This window comes from Leptodactylus fuscus, chromosome 5 (genome assembly GCF_031893055.1).
Source record: "Leptodactylus fuscus isolate aLepFus1 chromosome 5, aLepFus1.hap2, whole genome shotgun sequence".
NCBI lineage: Eukaryota > Metazoa > Chordata > Amphibia > Anura > Leptodactylidae > Leptodactylus > Leptodactylus fuscus.
The window spans coordinates 23,811,605-23,827,736 of record NC_134269.1 but is presented as its reverse complement, the minus strand read 5'-3'; the positions used below and the strand labels follow the sequence as shown (position 1 = coordinate 23,827,736).

The 16,132-nt window shown below is 49.3% G+C and overlaps 27 non-coding genes across 27 annotated transcripts; all 27 read right to left on the bottom strand.

The window, feature by feature from the left end:
• Nucleotides 1-87: 87 nt before the first annotated feature.
• Nucleotides 88-159, bottom strand: TRNAH-GUG (transfer RNA histidin (anticodon GUG)). Its single transcript has one exon. It is a non-coding gene; the product is annotated as a tRNA-His (tRNA).
• Nucleotides 160-167: 8 nt separating this feature from the next.
• On the bottom strand, nt 168-240 carry TRNAR-ACG (transfer RNA arginine (anticodon ACG)). Its single transcript has one exon. It is a non-coding gene; the product is annotated as a tRNA-Arg (tRNA).
• Nucleotides 241-944: 704 nt separating this feature from the next.
• Nucleotides 945-1,017, bottom strand: TRNAR-ACG (transfer RNA arginine (anticodon ACG)). The gene has a single exon. It is a non-coding gene; the product is annotated as a tRNA-Arg (tRNA).
• Nucleotides 1,018-1,361: 344 nt separating this feature from the next.
• On the bottom strand, nt 1,362-1,433 carry TRNAH-GUG (transfer RNA histidin (anticodon GUG)). Its single transcript has one exon. It is a non-coding gene; the product is annotated as a tRNA-His (tRNA).
• Nucleotides 1,434-1,441: 8 nt separating this feature from the next.
• On the bottom strand, nt 1,442-1,514 carry TRNAR-ACG (transfer RNA arginine (anticodon ACG)). Its single transcript has one exon. It is a non-coding gene; the product is annotated as a tRNA-Arg (tRNA).
• Nucleotides 1,515-2,929: 1,415 nt separating this feature from the next.
• TRNAH-GUG (transfer RNA histidin (anticodon GUG)) lies at nt 2,930-3,001 on the bottom strand. The gene has a single exon. It is a non-coding gene; the product is annotated as a tRNA-His (tRNA).
• An 8-nt stretch (nt 3,002-3,009) lies between these two features.
• TRNAR-ACG (transfer RNA arginine (anticodon ACG)) lies at nt 3,010-3,082 on the bottom strand. The gene has a single exon. It is a non-coding gene; the product is annotated as a tRNA-Arg (tRNA).
• A 344-nt stretch (nt 3,083-3,426) lies between these two features.
• Nucleotides 3,427-3,498, bottom strand: TRNAH-GUG (transfer RNA histidin (anticodon GUG)). The gene has a single exon. It is a non-coding gene; the product is annotated as a tRNA-His (tRNA).
• An 8-nt stretch (nt 3,499-3,506) lies between these two features.
• On the bottom strand, nt 3,507-3,579 carry TRNAR-ACG (transfer RNA arginine (anticodon ACG)). The gene has a single exon. It is a non-coding gene; the product is annotated as a tRNA-Arg (tRNA).
• A 711-nt stretch (nt 3,580-4,290) lies between these two features.
• Nucleotides 4,291-4,363, bottom strand: TRNAR-ACG (transfer RNA arginine (anticodon ACG)). The gene has a single exon. It is a non-coding gene; the product is annotated as a tRNA-Arg (tRNA).
• A 424-nt stretch (nt 4,364-4,787) lies between these two features.
• TRNAR-ACG (transfer RNA arginine (anticodon ACG)) lies at nt 4,788-4,860 on the bottom strand. Its single transcript has one exon. It is a non-coding gene; the product is annotated as a tRNA-Arg (tRNA).
• A 711-nt stretch (nt 4,861-5,571) lies between these two features.
• On the bottom strand, nt 5,572-5,644 carry TRNAR-ACG (transfer RNA arginine (anticodon ACG)). The gene has a single exon. It is a non-coding gene; the product is annotated as a tRNA-Arg (tRNA).
• A 344-nt stretch (nt 5,645-5,988) lies between these two features.
• Nucleotides 5,989-6,060, bottom strand: TRNAH-GUG (transfer RNA histidin (anticodon GUG)). Its single transcript has one exon. It is a non-coding gene; the product is annotated as a tRNA-His (tRNA).
• A 712-nt stretch (nt 6,061-6,772) lies between these two features.
• Nucleotides 6,773-6,844, bottom strand: TRNAH-GUG (transfer RNA histidin (anticodon GUG)). The gene has a single exon. It is a non-coding gene; the product is annotated as a tRNA-His (tRNA).
• An 8-nt stretch (nt 6,845-6,852) lies between these two features.
• On the bottom strand, nt 6,853-6,925 carry TRNAR-ACG (transfer RNA arginine (anticodon ACG)). Its single transcript has one exon. It is a non-coding gene; the product is annotated as a tRNA-Arg (tRNA).
• A 344-nt stretch (nt 6,926-7,269) lies between these two features.
• TRNAH-GUG (transfer RNA histidin (anticodon GUG)) lies at nt 7,270-7,341 on the bottom strand. Its single transcript has one exon. It is a non-coding gene; the product is annotated as a tRNA-His (tRNA).
• An 8-nt stretch (nt 7,342-7,349) lies between these two features.
• Nucleotides 7,350-7,422, bottom strand: TRNAR-ACG (transfer RNA arginine (anticodon ACG)). Its single transcript has one exon. It is a non-coding gene; the product is annotated as a tRNA-Arg (tRNA).
• A 424-nt stretch (nt 7,423-7,846) lies between these two features.
• Nucleotides 7,847-7,919, bottom strand: TRNAR-ACG (transfer RNA arginine (anticodon ACG)). Its single transcript has one exon. It is a non-coding gene; the product is annotated as a tRNA-Arg (tRNA).
• Nucleotides 7,920-9,911: 1,992 nt separating this feature from the next.
• TRNAR-ACG (transfer RNA arginine (anticodon ACG)) lies at nt 9,912-9,984 on the bottom strand. Its single transcript has one exon. It is a non-coding gene; the product is annotated as a tRNA-Arg (tRNA).
• Nucleotides 9,985-10,408: 424 nt separating this feature from the next.
• Nucleotides 10,409-10,481, bottom strand: TRNAR-ACG (transfer RNA arginine (anticodon ACG)). Its single transcript has one exon. It is a non-coding gene; the product is annotated as a tRNA-Arg (tRNA).
• A 710-nt stretch (nt 10,482-11,191) lies between these two features.
• Nucleotides 11,192-11,264, bottom strand: TRNAR-ACG (transfer RNA arginine (anticodon ACG)). Its single transcript has one exon. It is a non-coding gene; the product is annotated as a tRNA-Arg (tRNA).
• A 344-nt stretch (nt 11,265-11,608) lies between these two features.
• TRNAH-GUG (transfer RNA histidin (anticodon GUG)) lies at nt 11,609-11,680 on the bottom strand. The gene has a single exon. It is a non-coding gene; the product is annotated as a tRNA-His (tRNA).
• An 8-nt stretch (nt 11,681-11,688) lies between these two features.
• TRNAR-ACG (transfer RNA arginine (anticodon ACG)) lies at nt 11,689-11,761 on the bottom strand. The gene has a single exon. It is a non-coding gene; the product is annotated as a tRNA-Arg (tRNA).
• Nucleotides 11,762-12,969: 1,208 nt separating this feature from the next.
• Nucleotides 12,970-13,042, bottom strand: TRNAR-ACG (transfer RNA arginine (anticodon ACG)). The gene has a single exon. It is a non-coding gene; the product is annotated as a tRNA-Arg (tRNA).
• Nucleotides 13,043-13,753: 711 nt separating this feature from the next.
• TRNAR-ACG (transfer RNA arginine (anticodon ACG)) lies at nt 13,754-13,826 on the bottom strand. Its single transcript has one exon. It is a non-coding gene; the product is annotated as a tRNA-Arg (tRNA).
• Nucleotides 13,827-14,171: 345 nt separating this feature from the next.
• TRNAH-GUG (transfer RNA histidin (anticodon GUG)) lies at nt 14,172-14,243 on the bottom strand. The gene has a single exon. It is a non-coding gene; the product is annotated as a tRNA-His (tRNA).
• Nucleotides 14,244-14,251: 8 nt separating this feature from the next.
• TRNAR-ACG (transfer RNA arginine (anticodon ACG)) lies at nt 14,252-14,325 on the bottom strand. Its single transcript has one exon. It is a non-coding gene; the product is annotated as a tRNA-Arg (tRNA).
• Nucleotides 14,326-16,132: the final 1,807 nt, after the last annotated feature.

The following is a 16,132-nucleotide window of genomic DNA, read 5'->3' as shown; positions in this document are numbered from 1 at the left end:
GATGACATTTCTTGTCTATTTCCTGCAAATCCAAAAACTTTCTTCCACCTTGGGAAAGAACCGTTCAAAACGGAAGCAAAGAAAAGATGCCGTGACCCGGATTCGAACCGGGGTTGCTGCGGCCACAACGCAGAGTACTAACCACTATACGATCACGGCAACACTTCCGAGCCAGGTAGGAGTCGAACCTACAATCTTCTGATCCGTAGTCAGACGCGTTATCCATTGCGCCACTGGCCCTGCTGAAGCTGTAACCCTGCCTCTCAGTTCTGAACCGCTGTAAGACCTGAAACAAGGTACCCTTGCCATAAGTGCCTTCCATTTCTTGGAAAGCAAATGGAAACCGGCCAGAGTCTAGGTATATTCATACCATCTGGAATTCATGTGAGGTTTCTTTTTGTCTCACTACACTTTTTTACAACAGGCGGATCCACCACGTTTCAGATAGGAGCCATCCAAAGCAAAGGGAAGATAAAATCAGGCGGGAGATGAAATTTCTTGTCTACTTCCTGCAAATCCAAGAAGATTCTTCAACCTTGGGGAAGAGCAGTCGGTCACCTCTCAGAAGCCAACCTCTCAGCCTAGCTCCAAGGAGAGATAGGCTCAGGTCACCTCAATCAGACAATCTTTTCCCACTTGTGAATCGGAGCCTCCATAGCCGAGTTGTGGCTGCTTTTGTCAATGTGTAAATGAGCTTTTTGGATCAACCATGGAGTTGCCGCTTAGCTCTTTGGAGCAAGAGCGAGGCCCTCGTTGACCAAACCCCACCAGGACCTTGGCAACAAACCCACAAGGGGAAAACACACCCTTTGAAACAGGCGGATATGCTGAGTTCCGGTGACAGACTCCCTTTAACAATGAAAATGCCGTGACCCGGATTCAAACCGGGGAAGCTGCGGCCACAACGCAGAGTACTAACCACTATACGATCACGGCAACACTGCCAAACCAGGTAGGAGTCGAACCTACAATCTTCTGATCCGTAGTCAGACGCGTTATCCATTGCGCCACTGGCCTTGCCGAGATAGCCTCCGCTAATCCTGCCCCACATTTCTTAAGCCCTGGAAAACGTGCAACAGGGTGAAATGGCCACAAGTGCCTTCCATTTCTTGCCAACCGAATGAGAACCAGCCAGAAACTAAACATCTTCATACGATGATCCGGAACTCGTGTCAGGCTTCTATCTGTCTCACAACACATTTTTACAACAGGCGAAACCATGACTTTGCAGCCAGGGGCCATCGAAGGCAAGGAGAAGACGAAATCACGCTGGAGATGACATTTCTTGTCTATTTCCTGCAAATCCAAAAACTTTCTTCCACCTTGGGAAAGAACCGTTCAAAACGGAAGCAAAGAAAAGATGCCGTGACCCGGATTCGAACCGGGGTTGCTGCGGCCACAACGCAGAGTACTAACCACTATACGATCACAGCAACACTTCCGAGCCAGGTAGGAGTCGAACCCACAATCTTCTGATCCGTAGTCAGACGCGTTATCCATTGCGCCACTGGCCCTGCTGAAGCTGCGGCTGGTAACCCTGCCTCTCAGGTCTGAACCGCTGTAAGACCTGAAACAAGGTACCCTTGCCATAAGTGCCTTCCATTTCTTGGAAAGCAAATGGAAACCGGCCAGAGTCTAGGTATATTCATACCATCTGGAATTCATGTGAGGTTTCTTTTTGTCTCACTACACTTTTTTACAACAGGCGGATCCACCACGTTTCAGATAGGAGCCATCCAAAGCAAAGGGAAGATAAAATCAGGCGGGAGATGAAATTTCTTGTCTACTTCCTGCAAATCCAAGAAGATTCTTCAACCTTGGGGAAGAGCAGTCGGTCACCTCTCAGAAGCCAACCTCTCAGCCTAGCTCCAAGGAGAGATAGGCTCAGGTCACCTCAATCAGACAATCTTTTCCCACTTGTGAATCGGAGCCTCCATAGCCGAGGTGTGGCTGCTTTTGTCAATGTGTAAATGAGCTTTTTGGATCAACCATGGAGTTGCCGCTTAGCTCTTTGGAGCAAGAGCGAGGCCCTCGTTGACCAAATCCCACCAGGACCTTGGCAACAAACCCACAAGGGGAAAACACACCATTTGAAAAAGGCGGATATGCTGAGTTCCGGTGACAGACTCCCTTTAACAAGGAAAATGCCGTGACCCGGATTCGAACCGGGGTTGCTGCGGCCACAATGCAGAGTACTAACCACTATACGATCACGGAAATACTCCCGAGCCAGGTAGGAGTCGAACCTACAATCTTCTGATCCGTAGTCAGACGCTTTATCCATTGCACCACTGGCCCTGCTGAAGCCGCGGTTGGTAACCCTGCCTCTCAGTTCTGAACCGCTGTAAGACCTGAAACAAGGTACCCTTGCCATAAGTGCCTTCCATTTCTTGGAAAGCAAATGGAAACCGGCCAGAGACTAGGTATATTCATACCATCTGGAATTCATGTGAGGTTTCTTTTTGTCTCACTACACTTTTTTACAACAGGCGGATCCACCATGTTTCAGATAGGAGCCATCCAAAGCAAAGGGAAGATAAAATCAGGCGGGAGATAAAATTTCTTGTCTACTTCCTGCAAATCCAAGAAGATTCTTCAACCTTGGGGAAGAGCAGTCGGTCACCTCTCAGAAGCCAACCTCTCAGCCTAGCTCCAAGGAGAGATAGGCTCAGGTCACCTCAATCAGACAATCTTTTCCCACTTGTGAATCGGAGCCTCCATAGCCGAGATGTGGCTGCTTTTGTCAATGTGTAAATGAGCTTTTTGGATCAACCATGGAGTTGCCGCTTAGCTCTTTGGAGCAAGAGCAAGGCCCTCGTTGACCAAACCCCACCAGGACCTTGGCAACAAACCCACAAGGGGAAAACACACCCTTTGAAACAGGCGGATATGCTGAGTTCCGGTGACAGACTCCCTTTAACAATGAAAATGCCGTGACCCGGATTCGAACCGGGGTTGCTGCGGCCACAACGCAGAGTACTAACCACTATACAATCACGGCAACACTGCCGAACCAGGTAGGAGTCGAACCTACAATCTTCTGATCCGTAGTCAGACGCGTTATCCATTGCGCCACTGGCCTTGCCGAGTTAGCCTCCGCTAATCCTGCCCCACATTTCTTAAGCCCTGGAAAACGTGCAACAGGGTGAAATGGCCACAAGTGCCTTCCATTTCTTGCCAACCGAATGAGAACCAGCCAGAAACTAAACATCTTCATTTGATGATCCGGAACTCGTGTCAGGCTTCTATCTGTCTCACAACACATTTTTACAACAGGCGAAACCATGACTTTGCAGCCAGGGGCCATCGAAGGCAAGGAGAAGACGAAATCACGCTGGAGATGACATTTCTTGTCTATTTCCTGCAAATCCAAAAACTTTCTTCCACCTTGGGAAAGAACCGTTCAAAACGGAAGCAAAGAAAAGATGCCGTGACCCGGATTCGAACCGGGGTTGCTGCGGCCACAACGCAGAGTACTAACCACTATACGATCACGGCAACACTTCCGAGCCAGGTAGGAGTCGAACCTACAATCTTCTGATCCGTAGTCAGACGCGTTATCCATTGCGCCACTGGCCCTGCTGAAGCTTCGGCTGGTAACCCTGCCTCTCAGTTCTGAACCGCTGTAAGACCTGAAACAAGGTACCCTTGCCATAAGTGCCTTCCATTTCTTGGAAAGCAAATGGAAACCGGCCAGAGTCTAGGTATATTCATACCATCTGGAATTCATGTGAGGTTTCTTTTTGTCTCACTACACTTTTTTACAACAGGCGGATCCACCACGTTTCAGATAGGAGCCATCCAAAGCAAAAGGAAGATAAAATTAAGCGGGAGATGAAATTTCTTGTCTACTTCCTGCAAATCCAAGAAGATTCTTCAACCTTGGGGAAGAGCAGTCGGTCACCTCTCAGAAGCCAACCTCTCAGCGTAGCTCCAAGGAGAGATAGGCTCAGGTCACCTCAATCAGACAATCTTTTCCCACTTGTGAATCGGAGCCTCCATAGCCGAGATGTGGCTGCTTTTGTCAATGTGTAATTGAGCTTTTTGGATCAACCATGGAGTTGCCGCTTAGCTCTTTGGAGCAAGAGCGAGGCCCTCGTTGACCAAACCCCACCAGGACCTTGGCAACAAACCCACAAGGGGAAAACACACCCTTTGAAACAGGCGGATATGCTGAGTTCCGGTGACAGACTCCCTTTAACAATGAAAATGCCATGACCCGGATTCAAACCGGGGTAGCTGCGGCCACAACGCAGAGTGCTAAGCACTATACGATCACGGCAACGCTGCCGAGCCAGGTAGGAGTCGAACCTACAATCTTCTGATCCGTAGTCAGACGCGTTATCCATTGCGCCACTGGCCCTGCCGAGTCAGTCTCTGCTAATCCTGCCCCACATTTCTTAAGCCCTGGAAAACCTGCAACAGGGTGAAATGGCCACAAGTGCCTTCCATTTCTTGCCAACCGAATGAGAACCAGCCAGAAACTAAACATCTTCATACGATGATCCGGAACTCGTGTCAGGCTTCTATCTGTCTCACAACACATTTTTACAACAGGCGAAACCATGACTTTGCAGCCAGGGGCCATCGAAGGCAAGGAGAAGACGAAATCACGCTGGAGATGACATTTCTTGTCTATTTCCTGCAAATCCAAAAACTTTCTTCCACATTGGGAAAGAACCGTTCAAAACGGAAGCAAAGAAAAGATGCCGTGACCCGGAGTCGAATCGGGGTTGCTGCGGCCACAACGCAGAGTACTAACCACTATACGATCACGGCAACACTCCCGAGCCAGGTAGGAGTTGAACCTACAATCTTCTGATCCGTAGTCAGACGCGTTATCCATTGCGCCATTGGCCCTGCTGAAGCTGCGGCTGGTAACCCTGCCTCTCAGTTCTGAACCGCTGTAAGACCTGAAACAAGGTACCCTTGCCATAAGTGCCTTCCATTTCTTGGAAAGCAAATGGAAACCGGCCAGAGACTAGGTATATTCATACCATCTGGAATTCACGTGAGGTTTCTTTTTGTCTCACTACACTTTTTTACAACAGGCGGATCCACCACGTTTCAGATAGGAGCCATCCAAAGCAAAGGGAAGATAAAATCAGGCGGGAGATGAAATTTCTTGTCTACTTCCTGCAAATCCAAGAAGATTCTTCAACCTTGGGGAAGAGCAGTCGGTCACCTCTCAGAAGCCAACCTCTCAGCGTAGCTCCAAGGAGAGATAGGCTCAGGTCACCTCAATCAGACAATCTTTTCCCACTTGTGAATCGGAGCCTCCATAGCCGAGATGTGGCTGCTTTTGTCAATGTGTAAATGAGCTTTTTGGATCAACCATGGAGTTGCCGCTTAGCTCTTTGGAGCAAGAGCGAGGCCCTCGTTGACCAAACCCCACCAGGACCTTGGCAACAAACCCACAAGGGGAAAACACACCCTTTGAAACCGGCGGATATGCTGAGTTCCGGTGACAGACTCCCTTTAACAATGAAAATGCCATGACCCGGATTCAACCCGGGGTAACTGCGGCCACAACGCAGAGTACTAGCCACTATACGATCACGGCAGCGCTGCCGAGCCAGGTAGGAGTCGAACCTACAATCTTCTGATCCGTAGTCAGACGCGTTATCCATTGCGCCACTGGCCCTGCTGAGTCAGCCTCTGCTAATCCTGCCCCACATTTCTTAAGCCCTGGAAAACCTGCAACAGGGTGAAATGGCCACAAGTGCCTTCCATTTCTTGCCAACCGAATGAGAACCAGCCAGAAACTAAACATCTTCATATGATGATCCGGAACTCGTGTCAGGCTTCTATCTGTCTCACAACACATTTTTACAACAGGCGAAACCATGACTTTGCTGCCAGGGGCCATCGAAGGCAAGGAGAAGACGAAATCACGCTGGAGATGACATTTCTTGTCTATTTCCTGCAAATCCAAAAACTTTCTTCCACATTGGGAAAGAACCGTTCAAAACGGAAGCAAAGAAAGGATGCCGTGACCCGGATTCGAACCGGGGTTTCTGCGGCCACAACGCAGAGTACTAACCACTATACGATCACGGCTACACTCCCGAGCCAGGTAGAAGTCGAACCTACAATCTTCTGATCCGTAGTCAGACGCGTTATCCAATGCGCCAATGGCCCTGCTGAAGCCGCGGCTGGTAACCCTGCCTCTCAGTTCTGAACCGCTGTAAGACCTGAAACAAGGTACCCTTGCCATAAGTGCCTTCCATTTCTTGGAAAGCAAATGGAAACCGGCCAGAGACTAGGTATATTCATACCATCTGGAATTCATGTGAGGTTTCTTTTTGTCTCACTACACTTTTTTACAACAGGCGGATCCACCACGTTTCAGATAGGAGCCATCCAAAGCAAAGGGAAGATAAAATCAGGCGGGAGATGAAATTTCTTGTCTACTTCCTGCAAATCCAAGAAGATTCTTCAACCTTGGGGAAGAGCAGTCGGTCACCTCTCAGAAGCCAACCTCTCAGCGTAGCTCCAAGGAGAGATAGGCTCAGGTCACCTCAATCAGACAATCTTTTCCCACTTGTGAATCGGAGCCTCCATAGCCGAGATGTGGCTGCTTTTGTCAATGTGTAAATGAGCTTTTTGGATCAACCATGGAGTTGCCGCTTAGCTCTTTGGAGCAAGAGCGAGGCCCTCGTTGACCAAACCCCACCAGGACCTTGGCAACAAACCCACAAGGGGAAAACACACCCTTTGAAACAGGCGGATATGCTGAGTTCCGGTGACAGACTCCCTTTAACAATGAAAATGCCGTGACCCGGATTCAAACCGGGGTTGCTGCGGCCACAACGCAGAGTACTAACCACTATACTATCACGGTAACGCTGCCGAGCCAGGTAGGAGTCGAACCTACAAACTTCTGATCCGTAGTCAGAGGCGTTATCCATTGCGCCACTGGCCCTGCCGAGTCAGTCTCTGCTAATCCTGCCCCACATTTCTTAAGCCCTGGAAAACCTGCAACAGGGTGAAATGGCCACAAGTGCCTTCCATTTCTTGCCAACCGAATGAGAACCAGCCAGAAACTAAACATCTTCATACGATGATCCGGAACTCGTGTCAGGCTTCTATCTGTCTCACAACACATTTTTACAACAGGCGAAACCATGACTTTGCAGCCAGGGGCCATCGAAGGCAAGGAGAAGACGAAATCACGCTGGAGATGACATTTCTTGTCTATTTCCTGCAAATCCAAAAACTTTCTTCCACATTGGGAAAGAACCGTTCAAAACGGAAGCAAAGAAAAGATGCCGTGACCCGGATTCGAACCGGGGTTGCTGCGGCCACAACGCAGAGTACTAACCACTATACGATCACGGCAACACTCCCGAGCCAGGTAGGAGTCGAACCTACAATCTTCTGATCCGTAGTCAGACGCGTTATCCATTGCACCACTGGCCCTGCCGAGTCAGTCTCCGCTAATCCTGCCCTACATTTCTTAAGCCCTGGAAAACCTGCAACAGGGTGAAATGGCCACAAGTGCCTTCCATTTCTTGCCAACCGAATGAGAACCAGCCAGAAACTAAACATCTTCATACGATGATCCGGAACTCGTGTCAGGCTTCTATCTGTCTCACAACACATTTTTACAACAGGCGAAACCATGACTTTGCAGCCAGGGGCCATCGAAGGCAAGGAGAAGACGAAATCACGCTGGAGATGACATTTCTTGTCTATTTCCTGCAAATCCAAAAACTTTCTTCCACCTTGGGAAAGAACCGTTCAAAACGGAAGCAAAGAAAAGATGCCGTGACCCGGATTCGAACCAGGGTTGCTGCGGCCACAATGCAGAGTACTAACCACTATACGATCACGGCAACACTCCCGAGCCAGGTAGGAGTCGAACCTACAATCTTCTGATCCGTAGTCAGACGCGTTATCCATTGCGCCACTGGCCCTGCTGAAGCTGCGGCTGGTAACCCTGCCTCTCAGTTCTGAACCGCTGTAAGACCTGAAACAAGGTACCCTTGCCATAAGTGCCTTCCATTTCTTGGAAAGCAAATGGAAACCGGCCAGAGACTAGGTATATTCATACCATCTGGAATTCATGTGAGGTTTCTTTTTGTCTCACTACACTTTTTTACAACAGGCGGATCCGCCACGTTTCAGATAGGAGCCATCCAAAGCAAAGGGAAGATAAAATCAGGCGGGAGATGAAATTTCTTGTCTACTTCCTGCAAATCCAAGAAGATTCTTCAACCTTGGGGAAGAGCAGTCGGTCACCTCTCAGAAGCCAACCTCTCAGCGTAGCTCCAAGGAGAGATAGGCTCAGGTCACCTCAATCAGACAATCTTTTCCCACTTGTGAATCGGAGCCTCCATAGCCAAGATGTGGCTGCTTTTGTCAATGTGTAAATGAGCTTTTTGGATCAACCATGGAGTTGCCGCTTAGCTCTTTGGAGCAAGAGCGAGGCCCTCGTTGACCAAACCCCACCAGGACCTTGGCAACAAACCCACAAGGGGAAAACACACCCTTTGAAACAGGCGGATATGCTGAGTTCCGGTGATAGACTCCCTTTAACAATGAAAATGCCATGACCCGGATTCAAACCGGGGTAACTGCGGCCACAACGCAGAGTACTAACCACTATACGATCACGGCAGCGCTGCCAAGTCAGGTAGGAGTCGAACCTACAATCTTCAGATCTGTAGTCAGACGCATTATCCATTGCGCCACTGGCCCTGCCGAGTCAGCCTCCGCTAATCCTGCCCCACATTTCTTAAGCCCTGGAAAACCTGCAACAGGGTGAAATGGCCACAAGTGCCTTCCATTTCTTGCCAACCGAATGAGAACCAGCCAGAAACTAAACATCTTCATATGATGATCCAGAACTCGTGTCAGGCTTCTATCTGTCTCACAACACATTTTTACAAGAGGCGAAACCATGACTTTGCAGCCAGGGGCCATCGAAGGCAAGGAGAAGACGAAATCACGCTGGAGATGACATTTCTTGTCTATTTCCTGCAAATCCAAAAACTTTCTTCCACCTTGGGAAAGAACCGTTCAAAACGGAAGCAAAGAAAGGATGCCGTGAGCCGGATTCGAACCGGGGTTGCTGCGGCCACAACGCAGAGTACTAACCACTATACGATCACGGCTACACTCCCTAGCCAGGTAGGAGTCGAACCTACAATCTTCTGATCCGTAGTCAGACGCGTTATCCAATGCGCCACTGGCCCTGCTGAAGCCGTGGCTGGTAACCCTGCCTCTCAGTTCTGAACCGCTGTAAGACCTGAAACAAGGTACCCTTGCCATAAGTGCCTTCCATTTCTTGGAAAGCAAATGGAAACCGGCCAGAGACTAGGTATATTCATACCATCTGGAATTCATGTGAGGTTTCTTTTTGTCTCACTACACTTTTTTACAACAGGCGGATCCACCACGTTTCAGATAGGAGCCATCCAAAGCAAAGGGAAGATAAAATCAGGCGGGAGATGAAATTTCTTGTCTACTTCCTGCAAATCCAAGAAGATTCTTCAACCTTGGGGAAGACCAGTCGGTCACCTCTCAGAAGCCAACCTCTCAGCGTAGCTCTAAGGAGAGATAGGCTCAGGTCACCTCAATCAGACAATCTTTTCCCACTTGTGAATCGGAGCCTCCATAGCCGAGATGTGGCTGCTTTTGTCAATGTGTAAATGAGCTTTTTGGATCAACCATGGAGTTGCCGCTTAGCTCTTTGGAGCAAGAGCGAGGCCCTCGTTGACCAAACCCCACCAGGACCTTGGCAACAAACCCACAAGGGGAAAACACACCCTTTGAAACAGGCGGATATGCTGAGTTCCGGTGACAGACTCCCTTTAACAATGAAAATGCCATGACCCGGATTCAAACCGGGGTAGCTGCGGCCACAACGCAGAGTACTAACCACTATACGATCACGGCAACGCTGCCGAGCCAGGTAGGAGTCGAACCTACAATCTTCTGATCCGTAGTCAGACGCGTTATCCATTGCGCCACTGGCCCTGCCGAGTCAGTCTCCGCTAATCCTGCCCCACATTTCTTAAGCCCTGGAAAACGTGCAACAGGGTGAAATGGCCACAAGTGCCTTCCATTTCTTGCCAATCGAATGAGAACCAGCCAGAAACTAAACATCTTCATACGATGATCCGGAACTCGTGTCAGGCTTCTATCTGTCTCACAACACATTTTTACAACAGGCGAAACCATGACTTTGCAGCCAGGGGCCATCGAAGGCAAGGAGAAGACGAAATCACGCTGGAGATGACATTTCTTGTCTATTTCCTGCAAATCCAAAAACTTTCTTCCACCTTGGGAAAGAACCGTTCAAAACGGAAGCAAAGAAAAGATGCCGTGACCCGGATTCGAACAGGGGTTGCTGCGGCCACAACGCAGAGTACTAACCACTATACGATCACGGCTACACTCCCGAGCCAAGTAGGAGTCGAACCTACAATCTTCTGATCCGTAGTCAGACGCGTTATCCAATGCGCCACTGGCCCTGCTGAAGCCGCGGCTGGTAACCCTGCCTCTCAGTTCTGAACCGCTGTAAGACCTGAAACAAGGTACCCTTGCCATAAGTGCCTTCCATTTCCTGGAAAGCAAATGGAACCGGCCAGAGACTAGGTATATTCATACCATCTGGAATTCATGTGAGGTTTCTTTTTGTCTCACTACACTTTTTTACAACAGGCGGATCCACCACGTTTCAGATAGGAGCCATCCAAAGCAAAGGGAAGATAAAATCAGGCGGGAGATGAAATTTCTTGTCTACTTCCTGCAAATCCAAGAAGATTCTTCAACCTTGGGGAAGACCAGTCGGTCACCTCTCAGAAGCCAACCTCTCAGCGTAGCTCCAAGGAGAGATAGGCTCAGGTCACCTCAATCAGACAATCTTTTCCCACTTGTGAATCGGAGCCTCCATAGCCGAGATGTGGCTGCTTTTGTCAATGTGTAAATGAGCTTTTTGGATCAACCATGGAGTTGCCGCTTAGCTCTTTGGAGCAAGAGCGAGGCCCTCGTTGACCAAACCCCACCAGGACCTTGGCAACAAACCCACAAGGGGAAAACACACCCTTTGAAACAGGCGGATATGCTGAGTTCCGGTGACAGACTCCCTTTAACAATGAAAATGCCGTGACCCGGATTCGAACAGGGGTTGCTGCAGCCACAACGCAGAGTACTAACCACTATACGATCGCGGCAACGCTGCCGAGCCAGGTAGGAGTTGAACTTACAATCTTCTGATCCGTAGTCAGACGCGTTATCCATTGCGCCACTGGCCCTGCCGAGTCAGCCACCGCTAATACTGCCCCACATTTCTTAAGCCCTGGAAAACCTGCAACAGGGTGAAATGGCCACAAGTGCCTTCCATTTCTTGCCAACCGAATGACAACCAGCCAGAAACTAAACATCTTCATACGATGATCCGGAACTCGTGTCAGGCTTCTCTCTGTCTCACAACACATTTTTACAACAGGCGAAACCATGACTTTGCAGCCAGGGGCCATCGAAGGCAAGGAGAAGACGAAATCACGCTGGAGATGACATTTCTTGTCTATTTCCTGCAAATCCAAAAACTTTCTTCCACATTGGGAAAGAACCGTTCAAAACGGAAGCAAAGAAAAGATGCCGTGACCCGGATTTGAACCGGGGTTGCTGCGGCCACAACGCAGAGTACTAACCACTATACGATCACGGCAACACTCCCGAGCCAGGTAGGAGTCGAACCTACAATCTTCTGATCCGTAGTCAGACGCGTTATCCATTGCGCCACTGGCCCTGCTGAAGCTGTGGCTGGTAACCCTGTCTCTTAGTTCTGAACCGCTGTAAGACCTGAAACAAGGTACCCTTGCCATAAGTGCCTTCCATTTCTTGGAAAGCAAATGGAAACCGGCCAGAGACTAGGTATATTCATACCATCTGGAATTCATGTGAGGTTTCTTTTTTTCTCACTACACTTTTTTACAACAGGCGGATCCACCACGTTTCAGATAGGAGCCATCCAAAGCAAAGGGAAGATAAAATCAGGCGGGAGATGAAATTTCTTGTCTACTTCCTGCAAATCCAAGAAGATTCTTCAACCTTGGGGAAGACCAGTCGGTCACCTCTCAGAAGCCAACCTCTCAGCGTAGCTCCAAGGAGAGATAGGCTCAGGTCACCTCAATCAGACAATCTTTTCCCACTTGTGAATCGGAGCCTCCATAGCCGAGATGTGGCTGCTTTTGTCAATGTGTAAATGAGCTTTTTGGATCAACCATGGAGTTGCCGCTTAGCTCTTTGGAGCAAGAGCGAGGCCCTCGTTGACCAAACCCCACCAGGACCTTGGCAACAAACCCACAAGGGGAAAACACACCCTTTGAAACAGGCGGATATGCTGCGTTCCGGTGACAGACTCCCTTTAACAATGAAAATGCCGTGACCCGGATTCGAACAGGGGTTACTGCAGCCACAACGCAGAGTACTAACCACTATACGATCGCGGCAACGCTGCCGAGCCAGGTAGGAGTCGAACTTACAATCTTCTGATCTGTAGTCACACGCGTTATCCATTGCGCCACTGGCCCTGCCGAGTCAGCCACTGCTAATACTGCCCCACATTTCTTAAGCCCTGGAAAACCTGCAACAGGGTGAAATGGCCACAAGTGCCTTCCATTTCTTGCCAACCGAATGAGAACCAGCCAGAAACTAAACATCTTCATACGATGATCCGGAACTCGTGTCAGGCTTCTCTCTGTCTCACAACACATTTTTACAACAGGCGAAACCATGACTTTGCAGCCAGGGGCCATCGAAGGCAAGGAGAAGACGAAATCACGCTGGAGATGACATTTCTTGTCTATTTCCTGCAAATCCAAAAACTTTCTTCCACATTGGGAAAGAACCGTTCAAAACGGAAGCAAAGAAAAGATGCTGTGACCCGGATTTGAACCGGGGTTGCTGCGGCCACAACGCAGAGTACTAACCACTATACGATCACGGAAACACTCCCGAGCCAGGTAGGAGTCGAACCTACAATCTTCTGATCCGTAGTCAGACGCGTTATCCATTGCGCCACTGGCCCTGCTGAAGCCGCGGCTGGTAACCCTGCCTCTCAGTTCTGAACCGCTGTAAGACCTGAAACAAGGTACCCTTGCCATAAGTGCCTTCCATTTCTTGGAAAGCAAATGGAAACCGGCCAGAGACTAGGTATATTCATACCATCTGGAATTCACGTGAGGTTTATTTTTGTCTCACTACACTTTTTTACAACAGGCGGATCCACCACGTTTCAGATAGGAGCCATCCAAAGCAAAGGGAAGATAAAATCAGGCAGGAGATGAAATTTCTTGTCTACTTCCTGCAAATCCAAGAAGATTCTTCAACCTTGGGGAAGACCAGTCGGTCACCTCTCAGAAGCCAACCTCTCAGCGTAGCTCCAAGGAGAGATAGGCTCAGGTCACCTCAATCAGACAATCTTTTCCCACTTGTGAATCGGAGCCTCCATAGCCGAGATGTGGCTGCTTTTGTCAATGGGTAAATGAGCTTTTTGGATCAACCATGGAGTTGCCGCTTAGCTCTTTGGAGCAAGAGCGAGGCCCTCGTTAACCAAACCCCACCAGGACCTTGGCAACAAACCCACAAGGGGAAAACACACCCTTTGAAACAGGCGGATATGCTGAGTTCCGGTGACAGACTCCCTTTAACAATGAAAATGCCGTGACCCGGATTCAAACCGGGGTAGCTGCGGCCACAACGCAGAGTACTAACCACTATACGATCACGGCAGCGCTGCCGAGCCAGGTAGGAGTCAAACCTACAATCTTCTGATCCGTAGTCAGACGCGTTACCCATTGCGCCACTGGCCCTGCCGAGTCAGCCTCCGCTAATCCTGCCCTACATTTCTTAAGCCCTGGAAAACCTGCAACAGGGTGAAATTTTCCACAAGTGCCTTCCATTTCTTGCCAACCGAATGAGAACCAGCCAGAAACTAAACATCTTCATACGATGATCCGGAACTCGTGTCAGGCTTCTATCTGTCTCACAACACATTTTTACAACAGGCGAAACCATGACTTTGCAGCCAGGGGCCATCGAAGGCAAGGAGAAGACGAAATCATGCTGGAGATGACATTTCTTGTCTATTTCCTGCAAATCCAAAAACTTTCTTCCACATTGGGAAAGAACCGTTCAAAACGGAAGCAAAGAAAAGATGCCGTGACCCGGATTCGAACCGGGGTTGCTGCGGCCACAACGCAGAGTAATAACCACTATACGATCACAGCAACACTCCCGAACCAGGTAGGAGTCGAACCTACAATCTTCTGATCCGTAGTACAGACGCGTTATCCATTGCGCCACTGGCCCTGCTGAAGCCGCGGCTGGTAACCCTGCCTCTCAGTTCTGAACCGCTGTAAGACCTGAAACAAGGTACCCTTGCCATAAGTGCCTTCCATTTCTTGGAAAGCAAATGGAAACCGGCCAGAGACTAGGTATATTCATACCATCTGGAATTCATGTGAGGTTTCTTTTTGTCTCACTACAATTTTTTACAACAGGCGGATCCACCACGTTTCAGATAGGAGCCATCCAAAGCAAAGGGAAGATAAAATCAGGCGGGAGATGAAATTTCTTGTCTACTTCCTGCAAATCCAAGAAGATTCTTCAACCTTGGGGAAGACCAGTCGGTCACCTCTCAGAAGCCAACCTCTCAGCGTAGCTCCAAGGAGAGATAGGCTCAGGTCACCTCAATCAGACAATCTTTTCCCACTTGTGAATCGGAGCCTCCATAGCCGAGATGTGGCTGCTTTTGTCAATGTGTAAATGAGCTTTTTGGATCAACCATGGAGTTGCCGCTTAGCTCTTTGGAGCAAGAGCGAGGCCCTCGTTGACCAAACCCCACCAGGACCTTGGCAACAAACCCACAAGGGGAAAACACACCCTTTGAAACAGGCGGATATGCTGAGTTCCGGTGACAGACTCCCTTTAACAATGAAAATGCCGTGACCCGGATTCGATCAGAGGTTGCTGCGGCCACAACGCAGAGTACTAACCAGTATACGATCACGGCAACACGTTATACTACGCGTCCGTAGTCAGACGCGTTATCCATTGCGCCACTGGCCCTGCCGAGTCAGCCTCCGCTAATCCTGCCCCACATTTCTTAAGCCCTGGAAAACCTGCAACAGGGTGAAATGGCCACAAGTGCCTTCCATTTCTTGCCAACCGAATGAGAACCAGCCAGAAACTAAACATCTTCATATGATGATCCGGAACTCGTGTCAGGCTTCTATCTGTCTCACAACACATTTTTACAAGAGGCGAAACCATGACTTTGCTGCCAGGGGCCATCGAAGGCAAGGAGAAGACGAAATCACGCTGGAGATGACATTTCTTGTCTATTTCCTGCAAATCCAAAAACTTTCTTCCACCTTGGGAAAGAACCGTTCAAAACGGAAGCAAAGAAAAGATGCCGTGACCCGGATTCGAACCGGGATTGCTGCGGCCACAACGAAGAGTACTAACCACTATACGATCACGGCAACACTCCCGAGCCAGGTAGAAGTCGAACCTACAATCTTCTGATCCGTAGTCAGACGCATTATCCATTGCGCCACTGGCCCTGCTGAAGCCGCGGCCGGTAACCCTGCCTCTTAGTTCTGAACCGCTGTAAGACCTGAAATAAGGTACCCTTGCCATAAGTGCCTTCCATTTCTTGGAAAGCAAATGGAAACCGGCCAGAGACTAGGTATATTCATACCATCTGGAATTCATGTGAGGTTTCTTTTTGTCTCACTACACTTTTTTACAACAGGCGGATCCACCACGTTTCAGATAGGAGCCATCCAAAGCAAAGGGAAGATAAAATCAGGCGGGAGATGAAATTTCTTGTCTACTTCCTGCAAATCCAAGAAGATTCTTCAACCTTGGGGAAGAGCAGTCGGTCACCTCTCAGAAGCCAACCTCTCAGCCTAGCTCCAAGGAGAGATAGGCTCAGGTCACCTCAATCAGACAATCTTTTCCCACTTGTGAATCGGAGCCTCCATAGCCGAGATGTGGCTGCTTTTGTCAATGGGTAAATGAGCTTTTTGGATCAACCATGGAGTTGCCGCTTAGCTCTTTGGAGCAAGAGCGAGGCCCTCGTTGACCAAACCCCACCAGGACCTTGGCAACA